Below are 25,868 nucleotides of genomic sequence, written 5' to 3'. Positions count from 1 at the left end.
TTAATATTGATTTAGTAGAGACCGATGACCCGATCGGTTCGATTAAAAAGTTGCTAAAGAAAATTGGTAAAGAAATTATATGTTTGGCAACCATTAAGCCTACCACTCAAGAAATAAAAGATAGGGCATTTGAATTGTTGCACACCTCTGAAACCTTAAAAGTAAGTATTAATGAAAATTTTAATTATAACAAGAGTTCAATAATGGTTTTATGTTATGCTCTTTTATGGAATTAATTAAAATATGGATTCGTTGTCTTTACAGAGTTTTTTTGTGTGATTTTGAGCCCCATTCCCATGATGAGGGTGCTGTAGGTGGTTCAGGGAGATCACATGTTCCATTCTCCACTTGTGTTTTCCACTGAATATATATAGGAATTATCATAATCATTGACAATACATGCTCGAACAATCCTTTTTTTTAATGCTCTAACAATCTTGTCCATGCTAGTCCATGCGTTCTATATTTATGCATGCTCTAACAATTTTATTCTTCAGCATCAGATCCTATGACAACGCCGCCTCCATCCAGGACAACCACAAATCTCTTTCTGACTACTCAGTTGACAACACGTAGTTGTAGAGGATCGAGGGGTCGATGTTCTTGAGTGTGTTGACGTTGAGTCCAAACAAAATGATGTGGTTAGATCAGGTAAAGAGCACCACAGTTATGTTATTTAAAATAATTAAATACTTGTAACAATTATAATAAATTATTTTTAACTTAACTCTTTTATTTGTTATTGCAGAGGACTCCCCCTTGCAACAACATAGGAATTTGAGATCATCAAGAACAAAGAAAAGAACAACTGATGAGGGGGGAATTGATGATGACACTGATGCTCTCTTAGAGCTTACATAGAAAAAAGAAATAGAAAGAAGAAAAAGATATGATTGTCATCTACATACCTTAATTGATAATGACTGAATTTTATGTCTCAATGAATTTAATTATGTGCTAATGAATGTTCATGAATTATGTGTTAATGCAAAATATTGATGAATGTTGCATTTTTACGAATCTAATGTGTTAATGAATGTTATCATGTGATATTGATTGAATGTTACATTTTATTAATGTTTGAAAGAATGAATGAATGTTAGATGTTAACAGGGAATGTAGAGTGATGTTAGGGGGAGGGCGTGGGGCCAAATGAGCTTCCACCTTCACGTGGTTGGCCCTATTTAGTAGAGAATATTACACTATTCTAGAAACAAAGTGAAGCTCAATAAGATACTAAATATTTCTCTATTTTGTCCTATGTTTAGACTGTTGTCCTATGCATCTAAGGCTTCATGGTTTGAACTGTCATGAAGTTTTAAACTTGTAGCTTTTTTATTGCATCCTTGGATCTCAACACTATCTTGGGACTGTGTTATCACCAATGATATGATTATCATAATTAACTAGGGACTAATGTATTATCGATGCCAAATGTATTAGTGAATGGGCAAAGTTGACTAATGAATTGTTGAATAATATAAACTTTTGATTAGGCCATGACAAAATCATAAACAAATTCATTCAAGCAAAGCTTTAAGATCTCCAAACATTAGAACCGTGCAAAGTGGATTAAGCATATCTAAAAGGTGATCTAGTAAATTTAGCTAGGCAAAATCTGCTAAATTTATGCTCACGTTGGCTGCATTTCCCTCTTCTTCAGGTAGGTCTTTTCTCTTGGACCTTAGCATGAAAAGGACCATTCTTGTTATTTGTTTGTTTAACTATTGTTTTTTCATTGACTAGGATGTGGTAGGCTTGCAGGTACTGGGTTCACAATGAAAGCATGGAAAATCTCATGAACTTTCTATGTCTATTAAATCACTGTTAATATTAGTCATTTTGTCAATGTAGAATACACATTTTGTCTATTGTTATGTTCAGTCTAGATGATATGCATATGATATAGAGCAGATCTTAATGTTTTGATTTGCAGCTAAACGAGAGTGTTGGTTGCAAGGAAAAGAATATGGAGATTAAGAAGAAGGGTCTAATTTTATTTTCAGTACTGTGCAGCTTTTGCATTTGTGGCTCCACAAAATGAGGTCATCATTTTCTTGTATTATTCTTGGTTGAATTGTTGATTGCTCACGATTTTCTTGTATTAGTCTTGGTTAAATTGTTAATCAGTATTAGTGAGTGCCAAAGTAATTTGGATAATGAATTGCACAACATAGACTTAATGCTTGGAAGTTATAATTGTGTTTTATATATGAACAATGCTTACATTGAATTTCTTTTGAGATAATCAATGTTCAAAAATTATAAGAGATTTTAGGAAGTTCGTGTCTGAAAATCAAATACCATATATTATTAAGGATATGAGTTCTCTGCAGTCCGTTATAACTGAAAGCAATCTTGTAGGTTAAACTGATTTAATGGATCTCAATGACCTATTGTAGGTTAAACTAATTTTATGGACATTTCTAATCAAACTCAATAATGTATTATAGAAAGAAAAAGGATCCAAAAGTTTAATCAAAAAACTTGTTTTCAATGTGTGTGCATAGTTTTCTTCTGATTTCCTCTTACTAGTGTTATACAATGTTCTAAAGTTTCCTAAAGAGGAACATCTCTATCTAACTTGGTTATGCTTGTTGTGGGCATGATCTCAATGTGGACATCCAAGTTTTTCTAGAGTTACGTGCATATTAAGAATCCTTAATGTGGAAGGATTTGAATTGATATTACCTATCAATAGAATTATTTTCATTGGTACGTAAAGGAACAATATTTTCATGATCTACCAGTCTGAAAACTGATTTCTTTTTTCTTGAGGCAATGTTGGTGTGCTCAATACCTTCTCTTGATGCTTTGATGTTTTTATATTCATGTTATTAGTTTTAACTGCCTAATGTTAAAAAACCACTACTTCAAACCTACTCATCAACTTGGCTCTGAGTGCATGATCAACCTACTTTCTTCCATCTTTCGTTGCTGAGAAATGTTTTCTATTACTCCACCTAGTGTTTCATGTTGCTTCTATATCATCCTTGACAACCAACTTACACCACAACTTATGGGAGCATTTCTCACAATCTTCATTCTTGATTAAAAACTATCACATATATTCAATGATTTCTTTCTTCCTATTTAACAAATTAATGGGTATTATATTTTGTTATACACACCCATTGGCCCTAAGCACTAATTTTTGTGCGTAATATAACCAATGAAAGTGCCACACCATGGTAGATTCATAAGGGAGGCAACAAAATCTCCCACAGTAGTGACATATGACTACATAATTGTGGGAGGAGGAATAGCAGGATGTCCACACTTTCACAAAACTTCACAATATTGCTTTTGGAAAGAGGAGGGAGCTCATATGGAAATAAAAACATTATGAGACTCGAGAATTTCTTAGTGAATTTGGCGGACAATTCCCCAACATCGCCCTCCCAACAATTTGTGTCAAAGGACAGTGTATACAATCACATAGCACGTGTGTTAGGAGGAGGAATTCATCAGTCAACTTTTCCCATTCACTAATACATTTTATTGCATCCTTGGATCTCAACACTATCTTGGGACTATGTTATCACCAATGATATGATTATCATAATTATCATAAGCTGCTAAAGAAAATTGGCAGAGAAATTATACATACTCAGCATCTCACCTCATTGTAACTGAGCCTAAATTGGAGAGTTTGATCTTCAAAAAAAATTGCAAACCTTACTTTGATTTCCACTTTTTTGTATCATGGATTGTTTAAGCAGTATACAAATGTAGTCCTAATGTCATTATTGTTTTTTCTTGTGAAGGTATATGGGTAGGTATGAAAACTGTGCGCTATTTTGATGGGAAAACTTATGAATGGGTGGGAATAAGCTGACAACATTATATTATGGATAAGGTAAGTATTATCTTCATGCTCAATTTTCCTTATCCAAGTAGAAAAGTATATTGTTTTTTAAAATTTCTAATTTAATTATATAGCTCTAGAAATAATCTATTCATAAGGCAAAATGTTTACCTATCTCATCTTTTAGAATTGTCAATTGTATCTCTCAAATCTTAGGAGATTAGTTTTATGTGATGATAAAAATATTAACTGAATTGAATCCAGAAACCAATCACTATGATTATAATAAATAGTAGAAATGTAATATCTGATTCTCTATAATTTCTAACTTAATATAAAAAATTTGATTGAAGCTAAATATCACTATATAATTTTTGAAGAACTATCAATAATCTGTTATTATAGGAGTGAATTCTATAGACATTAGTAACATTTCAACAAATAAAGCTAGCACGAGTCATCATCCATCTCGAGTGTTGAGTGTTCGATCAAGGGATAAGTATTAACTGCAGTCCTATCATTACTTTTAGAAATTCAAGTCATGCTCCTCTACAAGCATAGAATGCCTTTTCCTCCTCTATTTTAAAGAAGAATAATGGTTCAGATGCAAGAGTTTTATTAGAATTCAAGTTATTTTGTGTTTATTGGCCTTGAAAGGAGATTTTTTTCTACGTTGTGCAGTGGTAAGTGTTAAACTTTAATGCAGTGTTTAAAAAGTCTATCGACATTGAATGACATACTGGACTTGACTGGCTGTAATTGGAGGTTATTACATGTTGGAATTGTTTAGGAGTATAAGAGAGAGTCATCCTATGAATGATAGTTCTGAGCTAATTATTTTCACGGGCATGCCAAGTTTGGGGGCATCGATAAATGAAAAAATATTTCACTCTAACTTCACTTGGTGAGCTGACGACTTGTAGCTTGAATTTTGCTCCCTTCTTTTCTGTGAGCAGTTGTTAAGATCTTTGAAAGTTGAAAAGAAGCTGCTTTAAGTCCCCTTTCGGTTGGGTCAGCAAATTTTCAAGCTTGCAGCGTGACAATTGTTCAGAAAGTCATTTTTTTCTTTTTGATTTCAAAACACTGATTTGTGGTGATTTTTAGCGGTGCTCAGGATTCCATTCAGCTCAAGGTTGTCAAAGTTTTTGCAGAGGTATGCAAGTTTGAAATTTGTTGATGCCATCTCAAAATTTGGGCTCAATCTGAATAAAATCCTTTTGCTAATGTTTTCAAAGAATAATAGATTGTAGATTATTTGTCAAATTGTAAAGTTTTGTGACAATTTTGAGAGATTATCTGTGAACAGAGGCTATAGATGCCTGCAAATGCTTCATTATAGACCTGTGTCTAAGTTCCTATGTGTGAAACCATTAAGCTCAATTAATGATTGAATTTATTCACCAAATTTGGCTTTAATATGAACTAATTCCTTCACTAGTCTTTCTATGCTTGAGAATTACTATTTTTCTTTGTCAATCTGGAAACAATTAGATACTTTAGATGTTGCCTATAAATAGAAGGATATCAAGCCATCCCTCAAATTAAAAATGTAAGGTACATCCTAAAAATTTCCATGAGGCTAGAACATCTTAGGTATAGTTGCAGAGAATAAAGAAAGCATGGATGCTAAAAACGTAAGCAATTTTTTTGTTGTTTTACAGTGTAGCTGTCGCAATTGTGATGTCTGCAACTAGCTTAGTGACAGAATTGCTATGGTGGTGATGCCAACTGTCGTCGCAATGGTAGTGGCGGACGTCACAATTGTGATGTCTGCCACAAGCATTGCAACGGGGTTGACTTGGCGGCGATGCCAACTTCGCCCCAATTTTTTTTGGTTTTACAACGTAGCTGTCACAATTGTGACAACCGTCACTAGCTTAGCGACAGAATTGCTATGCTGGCGACGCCAACTACTGCCGCAATGCTAGTGGCGAACATCACAATTGCAACGTCTTCCACAAGCATTGTGACGGGGTTGCTGTGGCTACGATGCCAACTTCTGTTGCAATTGCGATGTTGGCCACAAGCATTGTGACGAGGTTGATGTCACAATAAAGTGGTTGTATAGTGACAGATAGGCGTCGTAATTGCGATGACATGGGATAGACGTCATAATTTGTGACTAAAAAATAATGACGTCTATTACTAACGTAGTGGCGACACATTGCCATCGTAATTGTGACACATAGCTATCGCAAATCGATGCCAAATGTATTAGTGCATTTGTGTTTTATGTGAAGAAACTGTTTCTCACCTTTTCTTCCACTACCCTTTTGCCAAACAGATTTGGCACCTCTAGTGGAGTGTGTGGGGTTGCTCATACTAACATTTTTCCTCTTTGTCTAAATTCTGGGATCGTTTGGGGCACCCTCCTTCTAAGACTTCTTCTCTTCATGTTGCTTGGTCCATTGGTCCTTCCCTTATTTTGTGGCATATATGGCTTGAGGGGAACAAAAGGATCTTTTATGATGTGCACTTTGAGCTTAGGCTCCTGTGGGGGAAAATTATTAACTCTCTTCATGAAACTCTCCAAGCTAAATGTGACATTGTTGTTGGTTTGGATCCTATAGATGCTGGTATTTACTCACGCTTTTCCTTTGCTCCTCACAGTGACATTCCCTTTCCTCCCCACACCTGATCAGTGAATGGAACTATGCCACACTCTCATCCTGTTAATCATGAGGGGCATTGGGCTCCTCCTGTGGTTAGAGTTCTTAAAATCAACACTGATGGTTCTTCTTGGGGAAATCCAGGGCTAGCTAGTATTGGGGGTGTTGGGCGTGATAGTTTTGGTGATATTCAATTTTTCTTTCTATCTACAAGGGTTGCCATACTAATAACCTCATGGAAGCTTTGACTATCTTGGTTGTAGTGCAACAGTGTTGTCGATGTGGCCGGCAAAGAATTATTTGCAAGACTAACTCGCAGGTGGTTGTCAATTTATTGAATAAAAGGAACTTTGTGACTATAGATTGGCATTTGGCTTTGGTTATTCAACAGATCACTCAGCTATGTATTTCTTTGGATTCTATGTCTTTTATGCATATTCCTCGCGAGTGGAATGGTGTGGCTAACTGTTTCACTAAATGGGCCTCTGAGCATGTGCCGCCTTGAAACATTTTTGATTATACAACGCTTCCCCCTGATTTATTTCAAAGGCTGGTTCAACTTGTTGACTAGGATAAAGCTTTGTAAGTCTCTTTGTTTCTTTTTTTATTCCACTCTCTTTCATTTTCGATAAATTTTTTAACCCTCTTTTAGTAATAAATATCCAAACACAAAAGAAAATGCCTAGTTTTATCCCCAAAATTATCACAGACAAAAACAATAAAGTGCTAAACAAACCTTTTACTATGGAAGAAGTAAAACAACCTTATTTAAGATGAACCCAGATAAATCATTAGGCCTAGATGGTTTTCAAGCCTTCTTCTAGCAAAAATGTTGCGAGATAATCAGAGAGGATCTATAGAAGGCTATAGAAGCAACTAGAAATGTCGGCTCATTGCTAAAAAAATCAACCATACTTTCCTAATGCTTATTCCCAAGAAATCAAATTATGACGAACCAAACCACTTTAAGCCAATAGCACTATGTAATACTATTTATAAAATTCTATCAAAAAATCTAGCACTCAAATTAAAAAGAGTTCTCACCAAACTCATATCAGAAGAACAAATGAGCTTTGTTCTTGGATGATCCATTTTGGATGGAATTATTATTATCCAAGAAACCCTTCATTCAAATCAACACAATAAAGAAGCATGCATGCTTATGAAACTACATATCCAAAAAGCATACAATATGGTAGATTGGAGGTTTTTATGTAAGTCCCTAGAAGCTTTCTGCTTCTCACACCAATTGGTAAACCTCATCATTAATTGCATTTCTGCTCCTAAAAGTTTGTCTCCTTATAAATGATACTCTGGAAGGCTTTTTCAACATTTCTAGAGGAATTAGACAAGGAGACCCTATTTCATCTTTTCTATTTATCTTAATAGATGAAGCCTTTGGTAGAGCCATAAAAAATCTCAAGAAGTTGGAAAAGTTATAAGAGTCATGGTAATAGATAATATTCCTAATATTATCCATCAACAATTTACAGATGACACAATCTTACTTGGAAAAAGCTCTTTAGAAGACGTCCAAAACTTCCAACAAATTATATTAGATTACATGAAAGCCTCAGAACAAAAGGTAAAAGCCAAAAAAATTGAAATCTTTTTTATTAAAGCATTTCCAATATTAGAAAATGACAAATTCATTTTGATGGGTTTTAAAAAGGGTGCATTTCCATGTAAATATTTGGGTATTGAATTAGAAAAGCATTCCAGAAACCCTACAACCTAGAACTTGATGTCAGAAACAATTGACACTCAAATCACGTATTGGAAAGGGAAATGGTTAACCAGAGATGGTGGAGTTAGAAAAATTATAGTTGTTCTCTCTGCCATCGCTTCATATCATATTTCTTGCCTCCCTCTCCCTAAAGGTATTAATAAGAAACTAGAAAGAAAACATTAAAAAATCTTTTGGAATGACATAGATGAGAAGAAAAAACTAGCATTAATTAAATGGGAAAATATATGTAGGCCTAAAGATTTACAAAGTTTAGGAATGAAAAATTTAAGTTGGAAAAATGGAGCTTTTGGAGAAAAATTAATTTGGCACATGTATCAAGAAAATGAAAATAAGTGAGCAAAAATCCTTTATCATAAATACTTGGTTATCAATGATCCTATTTCACTTTTCTGAGTCAAAAATCCTCCAAAAGAGTCTAGCTCCTAGAATTTTATGATTAAATGATGTCCACTCATTAGCAATAACATAACTTGGGACCTTGGAAAAGGGGAGGAGGCTCTCTTTTGGGAAGATTCTTGGGGTCCAATATGCTTTCCCAAAGAAAGAATCTTTTTTTGAGCTTCAATACAAAAGAAGACACTAACTGCAGATAGATTCACCAAACTAGAATTCAAAGGTCTATCAAGATGTATATTTTATTTTAAAACTACTTAGAAAATAAAGAACATTTGTTATATCAATGCTCTTACACAATAAAATTTTGGGAGTGGCTTAGGAAAAACTTTAATTGGTTTTCTCCACTCCTAGAAAACCTAGAGAAGCACCTAAAAATATGATCTAATAATAATAATAAATGTATGCAATAAACTATGAAACATCTCACCATCTATTCTATTATGCTAAATATGGAAGGAAAGAAATAGGAGATTTTTCCATATTTTGAAAATGGATATCCCTTCCCTCATTAATAAAATAGAGTCATGTATTCTAGAAGTAATGAACAATTATCTAAGAAAGACTACATTAGAAGAGGGATCATTTACAAAATGGGACGCAAAGATGAAAAAAAGTTAGACTAATCTAATCAACCCACCATTAATTTATACTAAAAAGAATATCCAAGCACAAAAAGAATGCATGTGGGACCCACTACCTTGTTGCACCCCCCTTCGCTCAATAAGTTGGACAAAGCTCAACTTTGATAGAGCATCGAAAGGTAATCAAGACAAGGAAGACATAGGATGTATCATACATGGAGACAACAAAAAATGGATTGTAAAATGATCAAAACTTGTTTGAATATCTTAAAATAACATGGTAGAATTGGAAGCTCTTAAGGAAGGTTTGAAACTAATTCTGCAATGAGGTATAAGGAAGTTAGCAATTGAAGGAGACTCTGAATTATCTTAAATGCTCTGAGGAAATGAACCACCCCAAATTCGAGCATTAATTTTGAAGTTAGAAACAATATTGCCACATTTAGACAAGTTTGAAGAAATTAGAATCCAACTAATTGACCGAGAGGAAAATGAAGAAGTTGATCATTTAGCCAATAATGATATTATGTGGGAAGATACCACTTTAGAACCATGAATCTCAACTTATATTCTTAGTCACATTGAGCTTCAAATTAAGAACTTAATTAAAATAACCTTTCTTAGTCACCTTTATAAAAGATTTAACACTTCCCTTATTTGCAAAGTTCTCGATATAAAGGAGCCCCTCAACTTGAATGAATATATCAACTTAGTTTGACACTAGGTTGAGGTATGCATTAGTCTAAACCTACATTAGTGTATTTATGATTCACTCCAAATCCACATTAGTCTTCAAATTAATCATTTAAGAGACTTAGGAATACTATACCATAATCATTAAAAGGCATGGCCAAATCATAGTCCAAATATGGAATATTTATTAATACAAATTACTTATGAAGCAACTATCATACTCTAATCGATGAATTTTAATATCATATAGATGGTTATAAGGACATCTAGAACACAACTACATATAGAAGAATTATTCCACTTTTTCTAAAACCACAACATTTGGCATTACAGACTAGCAACAACGACATGTATTTTTAGAAGATAGAATAGTATGATAGGATGGAGTCATGTGTCAACCTATTCTATGCCATTGAAATAAAATTGATTTTATTTAGGAGAAATGTGAAGTCAAAACGAATAGGCTCCTTAAACCTATTGATGACATGACCAAGGTAGCCATTAATAGGGTTTTAGGAGAGAAAGCCTTTAATTATGATTTCACCTGGCATACTAACAACTCTATTCTAGGTTCCTTCATATCCTACTCAGCTAAAGCTCAGATTGATCAATGGGAAATCATATGACTCTGTCAATATTTATTTGATCTAACTTGGTTAGAAGGGTTGGAACATGTGGTCCTCAACATTGATAGCAATCTAAAAATTCCCTATCTAGAAGATTACATGTCATAACCCCTGGTAACATCAATGATGCTATTGTTCCTAGATGCCCTATCTTACACATTAGAGATTAGACCTCTTCAATAAGGAATGATCGAAAATAAAAGAAAGCATCACATTCTTGCTCACGTGGAGGGGCATTGTGGAAGATTAGAGTAGATATTGGTTCTTGAACTACCTTAGGATATACAACTCCTACATTGGCTTAGGTATTGACTTTTTTGATTTGGACAAGATAGTATTTTCTATGCCAAATTTAATCAAATATAGCTGAGAGAAATCAACCTCTGTATTATCACTAGAACAAAGGTCATTTGATATGGATGAGGCTGACGAACTCATCATGACATACTGAAAGGTTTAAGGCCAAAATTAATAGTTCTAGGTTGGTTATTCCTTCTTAGTTTTACTATCTATAGTTCCTTTAGATACTTTATTGCGTATTAAATTTGTATGGCAAGACCAATTTTGGACTATTGCCCATCTTGGGTAGGGGAGGATATTATCTAGGGTTCATACCTATCTTTTTTGACTTTCTCTAGATAGATAATATAGGTGCTTGTTTATAAGATCAATTTTTGCATCCGGGTCCCCTTGATGAGGGATGTGTCTACACAATGTTTTTATTTTTCCCCTATTTTGGTGCTTCATCTTCTGTATATGGGCTCCTTTTTTGCTATTGGATAACCCTTTTATGTGTAATCTAAATCAAGGATATCTAATTAATATATGAAGATATTTTGCGAGCATATATTTGACTCCTTGGTAAGAAATGTTTTAATTTTTATTGATTAAATCTTATTTGAATATGATAAACTAGCTCCCATAAATGAATGTAGCTGGATTTTTGGTAATTTTTCCTTAATAATCTTGTTTGCTAGAGTATTTTAGATGTAAACCCAAGGAAGGATAACTTGGGGAAAATGGGAATATATTTCTATTTGGCTTTTCCTTTTGCATGACTATTGGCCTTTTAGTCTAATGGCTATTTTTACCCAGCTGGCTATCTTTGCTTGGTGCTCCTTTTACCCTTTGGTATTCCCTATTCGGTATGTTTTCTTTTTCCCTTTCAGTTTTTTTTCCCTTATTTTGGGTATATTTAAGATGGCCATATCAATGTCTTGGTTAAGGCTCCCAATATGAATACAATCATCAAGCTTCAAGGGCCTCCTTCACTAGTCGCCTTTGATGAACCCATTTATGAATCTCATCTAACCTTAGTTATGCAAAACTCACATTTCTTTAGTTAAAAAAGTTGAATATATAATTCTTCAAAAATTATTTTTCAATAACACGGATTGGTTAGAGTTCTCTATGACATCCCAACAATGTTTTGAGCTATGGCTTATATTTTTGAGACAGATTAAACCAGTATCTTGATCCTATGTAAATGGATTTTTAGTCATGAGTATATTGGTAACATTGACAAGTTGGTTGCTAGCATTAGAAATGATATTTACATATGAAGACTGTGTCACTATGACACTCCTATCGATCAACATCAACTAATCCCTTTATACATTATTTTATCTTTGCTCGATTCCAATAGATTGGTAAATTGGTTCCTAATTGTTAAGAGAAATCCAACTTTGTTATTTATCTTTTTCCGTATTCGTCCAACTTCATGTAATAATTGGATGGGTATCTACTTAGCAAAAGAAGAAATAGAGGTATGGGATGGTAAAACTAGGTTAGATCCTAGCATACTTGAAATCCCTATTTTTGACAGAACAGAGGACATTGAGGAAAAGGACTCATCCTCCTCCCAAATTAGTGTAAATTAATAAAGAATGCAAAAGGAAAAATATAGAACAACAAGACACATAAACACAAACATTTATCATGGTTCACCACAAATCATGGCTACATCCACACTGAGAGTAGAGGAATTATATTGATGAGAAAATAGAATAAGTTTACAATATCAACATTTATAGATCACAAATGATTAGCTCAAGAGACACAAATAGAAAAGGAGGGAAAACACTCATGTGTTTTTTGGCCTTCAATAGTCAACAATCTCCCACCTAAAGACAATAGGTACACTAGCTAATCATCCATTCCCCAGCTCTACATGCTGACCTACTTATTTTTAACAAGGCCAAGAGAAGTCCTAGCACATTTAAACTTCTCCTTGGAAACAACCTTTGTTAGCATGTCCGCCATATTGATCTTGGTATCAATTTTGACAACTTTTATGTTCCCTTCTTCTACCACATAGCGAACATAGTGAGCATGCTTTTCAATATGTTTGGAGCATCGCTGAGAGGAATGATTGTGAGCCATAAAAATTGCACTTTGACTATCTGAAAATAAAACATTGTCATCTTGTTGCCAATGTGAACAAGCATTGCAACCAAATCATCTCTCTAACTCCTTCGAAAAGAGCCAAGTATTCAGCTTTAGTAGAAGAAAGTGCAACACAATATTGCAGTCTTGACGCCCAACTACTGGCAACCCTGATAACTAGTAGTAGACCTGCATTTTTCTCGATCTCCAACAAGTCTGAATCACTGAATCCTTGCAGTTGAGCATGATTTCTACCAAAACACAATGCATGATCAGAAGTGCCATTGAGATATCACAATATCCACTTTACTGCTTCCCAATGAGGCTTCCTAGGATTGCTCATGAATCTACTAACTACTCCCACTACATGAGAAATGTTGGGATGTGTAGAAACCATATCATACATTATGCTACCAACTACTAATTTATAAGGAACATTATGCATATAATCCTTATCTTCTTGTGTTTTGGGACACAAATCAGAACTTAGGTGGAAGTGAGGAGCAAGAGGAATAGGAATGTGTTTAGCTTCAGGCATACCAAATCACTCTACAACTTTGTCAATGTATGATTTTGGTGACAAAGTCAACATATTTTTCTATCTATCTCTAGTGATAGTCATCCCAAGAATCTTTTTGGCCACCCCTAAATCTTTCATGGCAAACTGAGAAGCTCACTCTTTCTTTAGCTTGTTGACTATTTGAGGACAAGTACCGACAACTAACATGTCAATGCAATCATATTTCCACAGTCCATGATTTATAATGCTGAGTTTCTGGAATAGATTGTGTAGAGATTTTTCATCAACTAACATGTCATCAAAATAAAGTAGAAGAATAAAAAACTCACCACTAGGAGGTCTTTTATAGTAGACACATAGATTTGATTCGCACTGGGTGAAGTTGTGTTTAGCCATGAACCGATCAAACTTAATGTACCACTATCTTGGCAATTGCTTGAGCCCATACAAACTCTGCTTTAAATGGCAATAGAAATGTTCTTTCCCCTTTTGAATGAAGCCTCAAGCTGTTCCATATACAATTCCTCATTGATCTTGACATGTAGAAAAGTTATCTTGACATCAAGTTGTTCAAGTTTAAGATCCCAAATGGCTACCGATCCCAAAATTGCCCGGACTGTAGTCATCTGTACAATTGGTGAGAAAATATTTGCAAAATCTAGGGCCTTTTTTTGAGCATACCCTTTGACAACTAGTTGAGCATGGTACCTCTTTCTTCTACCATATTCTTCTTTCACCTTATATATCCAACAATTTTTAAGAGCTTTCTAGTTGGGTGGAAGTGAAACTAAATCCCATGTTTTATTGGTATTAAGAGAATTCATCTCTTCTTCCATTGCAATCATCCACTATTTTTTATTAGTACTTTTACAAGAATCTCTAAAATTGGTTGGCTCCACTTGATCAGAGATTGAAATCTTGGGCTTTGCCTCCTCATAATAAAGTAATTCATAATCTAGATATCTCGCAGGCATTATTTTCTACCTGGTAGATTACCTAAGTCTAGAATTTGTTTTTCATTTTTAGGATTGCTTCTAACCAATTCATAGTTATTGCCCTATGAAGATGTACGAATGGGCTGAGGAACATCCAAGTCTTGTTCCCTATTAACATGAATACCCAAATGCATGGGGTTCTTAGAACAATTTTTATTTGTAGACAACCAAGGCACGATAGGGGCAGTTATGTCCATGCAGGGTCCACTGTGGACATTGTTTCCATTAGGCAAGGATGATTAAAGTTGTTGATAAACTCCTACTCAGTGTTTTAATGAATTTGTTACTATCTGGTGGTGTAGACCAGAATCCCCATACCTTTGAACCATAGATGCACCTTGCATAATATAAGGAACAAGTTTTGTAGCATGGTCATCATGAGTTGAAACTACAGGAGCTTGTTCACTTCCAATATTGTGATTTGCCATTGGTTTGTCATAGAGAAAGGTGCAAGTAGGAGAAATAATGTTTCCACCATCATTGAACATCTAGCTATTGAGTGTAGTCTAGTTATGAACAAAGATGATTCCTTGCATATCATTGTTATAATGTTTGGGATGCACCAGGCTGCGGTCTATAGTTGCTTCTTTGACCATGGGATTCTTAACACCTTTGCATGAACTCCAACACTCATGAGTCCCATTTGAATCCTGACTATAATTTGAAGGAATACCGTGATTAGTTTCTAGTGGGATGCCACAATCAATAGGTTGATTATATTGAAATAGATGTTCTTCCCTATTGCATGATCTTCAATCCATGAAATGTTATTGTGATGTGTTTGAAAAACTTGCTCTCTATGAGAAAGGGGAGTGTTATTCGAAGGTAGTGGGCTTCCTTCAAATAATTCTTTAGTCTACTAATAAAGATCCATACTTGAAATAGGGGATGCATACATAGAAGGATTTGGAGCTAAAAAAGAGGTAGGAGTGGAAAGAATAGGCTGAGGCTGTGGGTTTACTGAAGAATTATTCTCATTGAACAATGACATAGGAATAAAATATTCAACAACTCTTTCCTATGGTACTGATTGAAGAGCCAAAAAAATTGTCTCATTAAAGACCACATATCTACTTTGCACAATCTTCTTTGCAACAGGATCCCATAATCAAAATCCAAATTGATCTTCACCATAGCCCATGAAGATACACTGCTGTGATTTTGAATCCAGCTTGCTCCTTTTTTCTTTAGGAACATGAATGAATGCTTGACACCCATACACTCAAAGATGTGAGTAGGAAATCCTTCTACCTAGCCATTCCTCTTTCAGAATTCCAAAATCCAAACGAGATGAAGGACTATGATTAATCAAGTACATTGTTGTTTTGCAAGCCTTCACCCAGAATTCTTTTCCTAAACTGACATTAGATTGCATACATCAAAATTTCTCATGTATTGTTCAATTTAGTCTTTCCGCTGCCCCATTTTCTTGAGAGGTGAATGGCACAACTTTAACCCATCAAATACCATGATCTGCACAAAAGTTATCAAACTCCAATGAACAAAATTCACCTCCATGATCTGATTTTGTGCTCACCCTAATTTTCAACAAGATCTTTGAAAAAAATTAATTTTGAGAAAACTTTAGACTTTCTAGACATCATATAGATGTAAACCTTTCTAGTACAATCATCAAGAAAGGAAATAAAGAAATTTGTGCCTCTATGAGAGGTTACCTCTTTCCGACCAAAGACATCCAAGTGCACTAACTCCAATGTTGTTGTCTTCTTATCATAATCATGCTTAAAAAAGGTGACACGTTTTTGTTTCCTATGAAGACAATACTCATAGAATTCTAAATCTACTAATTTGAGACTTGGAAGTTGATCTTGATTAAGCATACCTCTAACCCCTTTTTGCTCATGTGGCCTAATCTTTGATGCCAAAGTGAAACATCACTGTAAACAACAGTCATCACAGCTCCCACCTTATCATTAGTTTCTAAAACATATAGGTTGTCGACTTTATCCCCTTTGGTGATAATCATGGAACTCTTAGTATTTTGCATTGGTCTATGAGGAGTGTAAGAAAAATTTGAGCATATAACTAACTGACGAAAATCAAATTTCTTTTCAATTTGGGAACATGCCTAACATCTTGCAACAATAATTGAGTGCCTCCTTCTATTGATAACAAAATATCACCCTTTCCTACAATTTCACAAGCATTGTTATCACCCAAATAAACATTCCCAAATTTACCTTGTAGTTTGTGAAGGCTTCACTGCAAGAGGATGTAGGAAATGAAGCCTCAGAGTGAATTACCCATGAATTTGATGTTTTTTCACTTGTCACAAGAACCAAAACACCATCATCATGATCATGAATGATGTTTTCTCTACTGTCCAAAACCTTTTCTTGAGATCATTTATATTTTATGTAGTTCTTTTTAACATGACCAACCTTTCCACAAAACCAACAACCGCTTTGTCTACCCCAGGATTGCAATCTTCTAGCTAATTGTGACCTTCGATTGTTGTTATTTCTACCTCTATGTTGAGTTGTTCCTCTATTTTCTGTACTAACCATCATTAGTGCATCACTGGATGAAGACTCTTTATTAGTTCTTCTCATATCTTCACTAAGCAACATAGAAGCCACTCCATCGTTGACTAGCTTGTTTTTGTTAATTATGGAAGTGCTAACCACTGTTACCACACCATCCCAGTTGTTTGGTAAGGAACATAATAAGATGACCACCTTATTTTGGTCATCTTGAGGCATACCAATGGAGTGTGCTTGACATAAAAGAGCATTTAACTCATTTATGTGATTCGACATTGTTGTTTTGTCCTTCATCTTCAACTTGTAAAGCTTCTTTATGATAAAAAATTTGCTTGCAGTAGATGCCATTTGGTACATACTATGGAGTTTCTCCAATACCTCCTTTTTTGTCTTTTCATTTTTCACATTGAACAACACATTCTCAGATAGCGAGAGAAAAATCTCTGCCATTGCTTTCTCATCAATTTTAGTCCAAGTCTCATCTACCATAGCGATAGGTTTCTTCACATTACCTTTGATTGCTATTGCAAGATCATGCTTGACCAATAATGATCACATCTGTACCTTCCACAAATTGAAATTCTTCCTTGAGAATTTTTGCACTCTTGATTCCTCCATGACTTCAAAATTTGATCACCAAAATTGATTGCAACTCTGGTACCAATTGTAAATTAATAAAGAATGCAAAAGGAAAAATAAAGAATAGCAAGACGCATAAACACAGATGTTTATCGTGGTTCACCACAAATCGTGGCTATGTCCACACTAAGAGCAGAGTGATTATATTGATGAGAAAATATAATAAGTTTACAATACATGCCATCAGTATTTATAGATCACAAATGATCAGCTGAAGAGACACATAAAAAAAAGGACGAAAAAACTCTTGTGTCTGTTGGCCTTCAATATTCAACAATTAGGACAGATAGTTGATTTAGTGTAGTAGAAATTTGCAAAATTAAAAAACAAATTGATGGTTTTACATCAGTCCATGGCATTGATTTTATCAAAAGAGAAGCTTCCAATTTTTACTAGGTTCTCCATGAATCAAAGGTTTTCGATCAGTTCAAAGATGGGATTAGCAGAATGCAAACTCTAACCAAATAGTTTGAACAATTGCATGAGCATGGTATAGCACACTTAACCACCCTCGAGAGTCTATACATTAGCATCACTTGCAAAAGGTAACCTCTGATTCAAGAATTGATGAAGATGAGAGAAGAACATAACATTTTGTATGTTCTGGGAAAACCTTTCGAAAACATATTATAACTAAAGCCTGCAGTGTTAGTGACTAAGACAGTAGAAGATAACCCTGCTGACATTTAATTCTACTAGTTATATTCTATTGATTGAAAGCTTTCTCTATATAGAAAGAAACACATCCATCCTTTGTTTTCTTTGTCATCTACCTAATGCTTATAACCTCTAAATGGAGCCCACTACTTTGATACTAATTATTTGTGTACTTGAAAAATTGAGAGGGAAAGGGGAGGTGAATCAACTATCAATTAAATATTTTATTTAAACAATAAATATAAATAATTAAAATATTTTCAAACAAATATATCACATGATAATGGATTATTAATAAAAAAATTATAATCTTAAATAAAAAAATTCTTTAATATAGCAAAAGAATTACTCATGTCTTTCAAAATGACAATATGAGTTCTAACTCATATCTTAGCACTAGTTCACGAATATAATGAAAAACATAAAGGGTTACACTATTTCAATGCAAGATCTTTGAATATATCATTCTTTTATACCTTTAATAGTGAATTGATCATTGAAAACCCACTTATAGATCTCCTTACAATTAAAATGTTTCATTCAAATTTTAGATAATAAATAAAATGAACAAGAGCTACATGTAGCTTGAGTCCCTGCCAGTTGGAAACTAACAAATATCATAAAATATTAAAATTTGATTGGTTGTTGGCATTCAATTTAAACAAAGAACTGGAAGACAAAGAATTTCTTTTTTAATTTAATTTAAAGGTTGATGTGGAGAATGTGTATCCCTAAATATGTTTCTCACATTAGTACTAAGGGAGTCATTTATGAATCTTGTAACATAAGCTCCTCTATTTCACCTCTTTTTGGGTTCAAAGAATGATGCTTAAGTAGATTCCTTATCGAACAGGCAAAAAGGGGAAAAGTAAATCCCAATCACAAAGGGGAAAAAGAAATCCCAATCCCTTCTCTCAAATCACACTGGTTCCAACACTACAAAATCTTTAATTGTTTCTCCACTAGAGTATGAATAGAGGAACAATTATCGACCAAGAAAACAAAGATATTGACCAAGTTAAAGATTTTTAACCCATTTATCTTGCAATATTACTCCTAAAGACAACAAAAACTGAAAAGAAAATGACATTAAAATTCTCCATGGACTTAGTGCTATCTATAAATCATTCCAAATGAAAAAAATCAGCATACAAAAGTATGGATGTTAAGCTTCAAAAATAAATAGTCCATGGAAATAAGAAAATGATACTTTTGATATAGATATACATTTATTAAGATATTACAAAACTAGCAATAGGAACATTGACTTGCAACAAGAATAGAGAAAATAAATCAAATATTTACCTTAGTAGTAGAACATTAGAGCACGTCTTCCAGATTCATAGTATACACTTTCCCAAGAAGCTCGATAAAATTAAGGATACACTTGTCCATCTAATATATTAAGAGCTAGAATAAATTTTGTCATTGACATATCATAATCTCTTACATTGGCTGAGAAAAATAACCAAATCACATATACTTTATTACTTATAGTAAAGTGAAACTGGAGGCTTCTTTTTATCTAAGTATAACCATACCTCAAAGAAATGCCACATACACCTCTTTTAGAAATGCCACCTACTTCACTTTTAAAACACTCCAAATACAAACATTATTGAATAGTTTAGAATTTATTTATTTTTAAATACGAATAAGGTGAATAGCAGGCCCATTAGTATAAATTCTTTAACAGACATGAAATCATTTGATAGGGAAATCAAGGTGACTAGCAATCCCGTCACTATAATTTTTGTAACACACATAAAATCATTCTAGTAAGAGAAAAATACAAGATACATCAAAAGAGAAAACAATATTTTGATCTTCATAATGTAATAAAAGTTAATCATATAGCTTCACAGAAGAAACATTTTTGAAGTTTAGTGCAAGCTATTGATAGATTATTGTTTTAGATATAGAATTTAGCAGGAAAGATTGTTCAAACATTGTACAAAAATGTCTAAAAGAATAAATAAATTCGTGCAAGAAATGGAAGCTGAATAGAAGTACAAGCATAGAGACAGAGAATCATCCTTGATTAGCATAATCAAAGGTCACTTTGAGAAATAAAAATGATTGAATGTTCCACAAAGAAAGAATTTAATGAACTTATTAGTCAAGAAGGTCATCAGATAAAGAGCTTTATATAATTGGTCAAGAAGACAACTACAAAATCTCATATTAAAATGTAGCAATCAAGAACAAATAAAATTAATTCCTAAATCTACTCCATCCACATCCACTATAATTAGGTTGACTAAAACTATGTTTTGCATTTCACCTAGGCAAGCATTACCATTACAAATGAGGGCTTGATTTTTTCCATGACCTGCAATTCATTTTTTCCACACCATCTTTTTCTCTCAATTTGTTGCTAACCAAGTTCAATCATTCATCCAAGCCTACAAAGACATACAAGTATTAATTTGATACATGAGCATAGCCAATTGTGATGCTACTCCACCTATATCCATTATAATTAGGTTGACTAAAACTATGTTTTGCATTTCACCTAGGCAAGCATTACCATTACAAATGAGGGCTTGATTTTTTCCATGGCCTGCAATTCATTTTTTTGACACCATTTTTTTATTATCAATTTGTTGCTAACAATTTTAGTCATTCATCCAAATGTACAAAGGCATACAAGTATTAATCTGATACATGAGTAGATGGCAATAATCCTAGAAATGACTAGTTCTAAATGTTAATAATCACGTAGGCAAAGCATTGGGCAATTACAGTTTGTATGTCCTATGCTGCCTCTTGGGACATTCATGTCCAATGTGAATTAAGGATAAAAACATTGTTAGGAGGCTACATTAGCTGCCTAGTTAAGTGTTGTCAAGGAATAAAAATGTTCTTGAAACAAAAAAGAAAAACACCCCTCATCAACACAACCAATGAAAGCATCTAGAGTATAAGAAATGCAAACCATTGAAAGAAGAATCATACAAGAAAGTAAAGTGAAAATATCTTAGAATGTTGGTACATATTCACAAACCCTAATTGGCCTCTTGGATTCTTGCTCTAGAAGTGTTCTATGAAGAAATTGGTAAAAGATTTTTTTAGAAAGCATATAATATATTAGGAGAATAGAAAAATATAGTTGTACTCTGCTATACAATGTCAACAAATGGGTAGGTATGTGGCAGTATAGAACTCCTCGGCAACAAAGAAATAGATATCAAGACATCAACTATTAAAGCATAGCCTTGATAGATGGAGTGTTAAACAATTTTTTTAAATATTTGGATGCAAAAAGAAAAAAACTACTAGGAAAAATGCCAGTAGCCAATAGGAAAATAAGAATATAAATTTTTGAGATCAATTTAATTTCAAAATGTGTGCAAGACTATATATATTATGGGAAATTTTTTTGCAGGTAGTGCTATTTTCAAGAATCAAACTAATGCTCAAAATGCTACTGAAAACTTTAGTCTCCTGGCATTAAGACAAGGACTAATGATTAGATATTTTTAGTAAATAAATAATTAAGTTAGAAATTTGCATTTCAGTAAGTCATTATTCACATAGATAATGTCTTTAGATAGAATTTGAAATTTTCATTTGTTTATTTTCAGGTGAGATCGCAGTATTATCTTGACGTTTCATAGTTCATGTTTATCTTTGGAAAGACTTTGCAACGGCTTTGCACGATTAAAAATCATAAGTTCTGTTGTAAACTGTATATTTTTAAATATTTGATTATAAGGTTTAAGGTTTATAGTATTAAATTAATAATTAAAATTGACCTTTCAAAAAAAAACTTAATTTTTTTTAGTGTATGATGCTTAAAAAGATTATTTTTACACAAGGAAGTCAATGTTATAAGTATTATGAAGAGCATTTAGGATGGGACTGTCACCTATTGAAGTAAAATGTGCATCTTAATGGTATTTCATATGGTGTCAAGTAAAGTTGTTCTATTCTTAACTGTTGTCTCTCTTGAAAAAATGTTAAAAAGAAGATAGTGTTTCCTTGAAATTAATTGTATTATATTCAAGCATATTAAAGAATCAACCTCAATAAAAATAATATAATGATTTTAGAAATTAATCTTTTTACTTATATACTTTATAAAAATCTAAATAAAAATAAAATAGAAAAATTTACAACTTCTAATTGATTTGAATAAAAAAAAAAATCAATCGCTAATTAAGCACAATTGAAATACTATGGTGTATGATAAATATTAATAACTATTTACTATTGTGTTCCATACACTAAATCTTATAGAAGTCAAATATGTTTACAATCTAACCTTCCAAAAGTATTGTCAATGCAATCAACCTAGTGCTTTCAATCATCTATAAGGAACACAATACTTCCAAACCAATTGATAGTGTACTTGAAAAATTGAGATGGAGAAGGGGAGGTGATTTAATGACCGATAAAATATTTTATTTAATGGATGAGTGTTTAACTAAAAGACCTTCAAACAGAGTCATCACATTCATATTATATAATTGAATTAACAAACCCAAGATTAAATAAATATATCTCTTAACAAAGAAAGAGAGTTTTTAATGTTTGGTAAAGTGGAAATTCTTTGAAGGATTAAAAAAATCACCATTATGAATAATCTTATTAGGCCTCTATTCAATCACCACTGGTTGAGTATCCATTTTATGCACATCACTCTAAGGAGAAAATAATGAGAAATGTAGAGGGTTACTCCATTTCTAGACAAAGACAGTAACCACTTATGCATCATCTTAGATAAGAGATATTCTTATTACACTCAAAATATTTTTGGAAACTATTTATAATTTGAGTTCAACAAAATCTTGAATACACCATATTTCTACAAAATAAAATGTTTGATATCTATGATCTATGATTAAAATATTATATTCTTTTAAGCAATAAATAAATGGAACAATCAAATATTATTTTTCAAATACCATTATATAATTAAAAAAATTGTTCAGATTAAAATATAATATATTTAGATATATAAGTAGAACAATTAAACACTTTAATCATATATCATGTTTAAGTTATAATAAAAATAAAAATTCATAAATCTAAAAACTAATACTATATATTATGCAAAGTTTATTTTCATATATAATTTGGAAAAAGAGGGGTAAAAATTTATTAAGAAAGAAAGGAATACAACAAGGAGAGCTCAACAAGGAGCTCGATCTTGAGCAACAAGATCATCAAATTCTTGCACCAGCTCAAAGGAAAGTTGCCTCCGATCCATAATATTCCAACCCGAATCATGACTAGAAGCCCATTTGGCTAAATAATCAGCATCTCTGTTCCATTCACGAGTAATATACATGAACCTAATGAATTGAAAAGAGGTAGAGAAGAGAATAATCTGATTAACAGCAGTGGCCAGCTGCCAACTAACATCCTCAAGCTCCTGCGAAGAAAGCAAGTTCACCACCACCTGGGAATCAGACTCACAGATAATCTTACTCCATCCCCACAAGCAACACTATTCAACAGCATATAAAATAGCCTGAGATTCCATGAGATTGTTAGTGAAATCACCCTTATGAACCAAGAAAAATAATTTAACATCACCAGAACTACAACGAGCCACTCCCCCAATACTAGTAGGACCTGGATTCCCCCGGGAAGAACCATCAGTGTTAATTTTCAAAACTCCATAGGGAGGAGGAGTTCAATGCCCATCCCGATTAACATGACCCTTCCTTTGATGTTGAAGCTGCCTGGACATAGAAGGAAACCTTTGAGCAGTAGGCCCATCCTGAAGATGAAAATTGAGGTGATTGCAAATAGCAAGATCAACCGGATCCATACCCCCATCTAGCTCACACTTCACAAGAATAGTTTCTTGAATAGAATGTAAGAACTTCCACCAAAGATGCAAAACACCGAGCTGAACATCTTGGAATATTTGATGATTCCTCTCCAACCATATATGCCAGAGCAAGAATGATGGGCCAACAATCCAAGCAGCATGGAGAGGAGAGGACTTGGAGGGAGCACTTTCCAAGCAAGCCCAAAACTCAGGCAAAGAGGAAGCATGCCTACAAGAGAAACCCCAAGCACTCCACCAAAGGTGCCATAGTTGAAGAGAATATGAGTAATGGAAAAAAATATGGGAGACACACTCCTCCCCATTACCACACAAAACACAAAAAGAAGGGCCTTGAAATCCACGTTTACAAAGATTATCCCATGTAAGACAGTGGTTGTGAGCCACTAGCCACATGAAAAAATTGTACTTGGACAAAGAGACTTTATTCCAAACTTTCTTCCACCAAGGGACCTTAGCATCCCCAAATAATTGTCTAGTTATCTCCTGATACCCAGTAGAGACATGATATTTACCAGACAAGGTACCTCCCCAAGCCAAAACATCTGGACTGAGCAAAGAGGAATACTCTCTAGAGGCCAAAATCTGAGAAAGCCACTGACGATCCACATCTATACCTCCAGGAGGCCAATCAGAAGGATGCTTCCATTTGTAGCCAACAACAGGTCCCAATTGATAAGGAGTCTTGTAATGAGCCACTTTATCACATCCAGCGGCATGAAAATAGTCACAAAGAGACTGAAGATGAGGGTACATGGATAAAATGGAAGGGAATCGATCCAAAGCATCAGACCAAAACAAAGCCTGAGAACCTCCTTTACATATCTAGAACAAACCCCTCTTGACTAACACTGCACCTATCTTCAAAGTATGCCAGACCATTGAGCCATGACCTTGAAGAGGAAGTGTAGAAACATAGCGAGGATCAGCACCATGAAAATATTTATGAGTGATAATATGAGCCCAAAGTTGATGTTGTCCAGAGCACCATTGCTAATAAATTTTAGCAGCCAATGCTTGACTACTCAAGAGAGCTGATTGAAGACCAAGACCACCCTCCTTTTTAGGCCTACAAATAGTTGCCCAACTAATCAATCTCCATTTAGTACTATGAAAATTACCACTCTCAAGGAATTTTTGAGAGAGAGCATCAAACTCCTTGAGAAAGTAAATAGGAGCAGCTTGAACCATACATCTATAAGTAGGAAGAGCTTGGATAATAGCTTGAAGAAGAGTAACTCAGGTAGCAGTAGAAAGCCATCTATGAGTCCAATGATTAACCTTATCTTGAAGCTTGGTAATCAAATTTTTCTATAAGAGACATGGCTGCCTAGAAAAAAAAATAGGAATGCCAAGATAAGTCAAAGGAAGTGACCCAATCTAAAACCGCAGGATACCAACAATCCTCTGCTGAATAGAATCAGGAGTGTTAAAAAAGTAAATGGAAGATTTGTGCTCATTAACTTTCTGGCCCGAAGCTGCCAAATAAATGTCCAAAGAATGTCAAAAGGCTTTAGCTTCCTTGATCCTAGCAAGACCCACAAGAGCAGAATCATCAACAAATTGAAGATGGGAAAGAGAAGGTAAGCCATTACCCCACCGCCACCCTTGAATAGAATTCTAGGACACCTGATACTTAATGAATCTACCCAAGCCTTCAGCCATGATGATAAAAAGATATGGGGAGAGGGGGTCACCTTGGCGGAGGCCTCTAGAGGCACCAAATAGCTGAGAAGGTTGCCCATTAATAAGAATAGGAAAAGAGGCAGAAGTAACACAACTCATAGTCCAACTAACTCAGTCAGAGCTAAATCCAAAAGAAAGAATAATACTCCTTAGGAAACTCCATTTAACTCTATCATAGGCCTTAGCCATATCCAGCTTAACAAACATTTCTCTCTC

The sequence above is a fragment of the Cupressus sempervirens genome, chromosome 5, assembly GCF_028749045.1.
Source record: "Cupressus sempervirens isolate cs-2001-9-10 chromosome 5, ASM2874904v1, whole genome shotgun sequence".
In the NCBI taxonomy this organism is placed as follows: Eukaryota; Viridiplantae; Streptophyta; class Pinopsida; order Cupressales; family Cupressaceae; genus Cupressus; species Cupressus sempervirens.
This window is presented reverse-complemented; position numbering follows the sequence as displayed.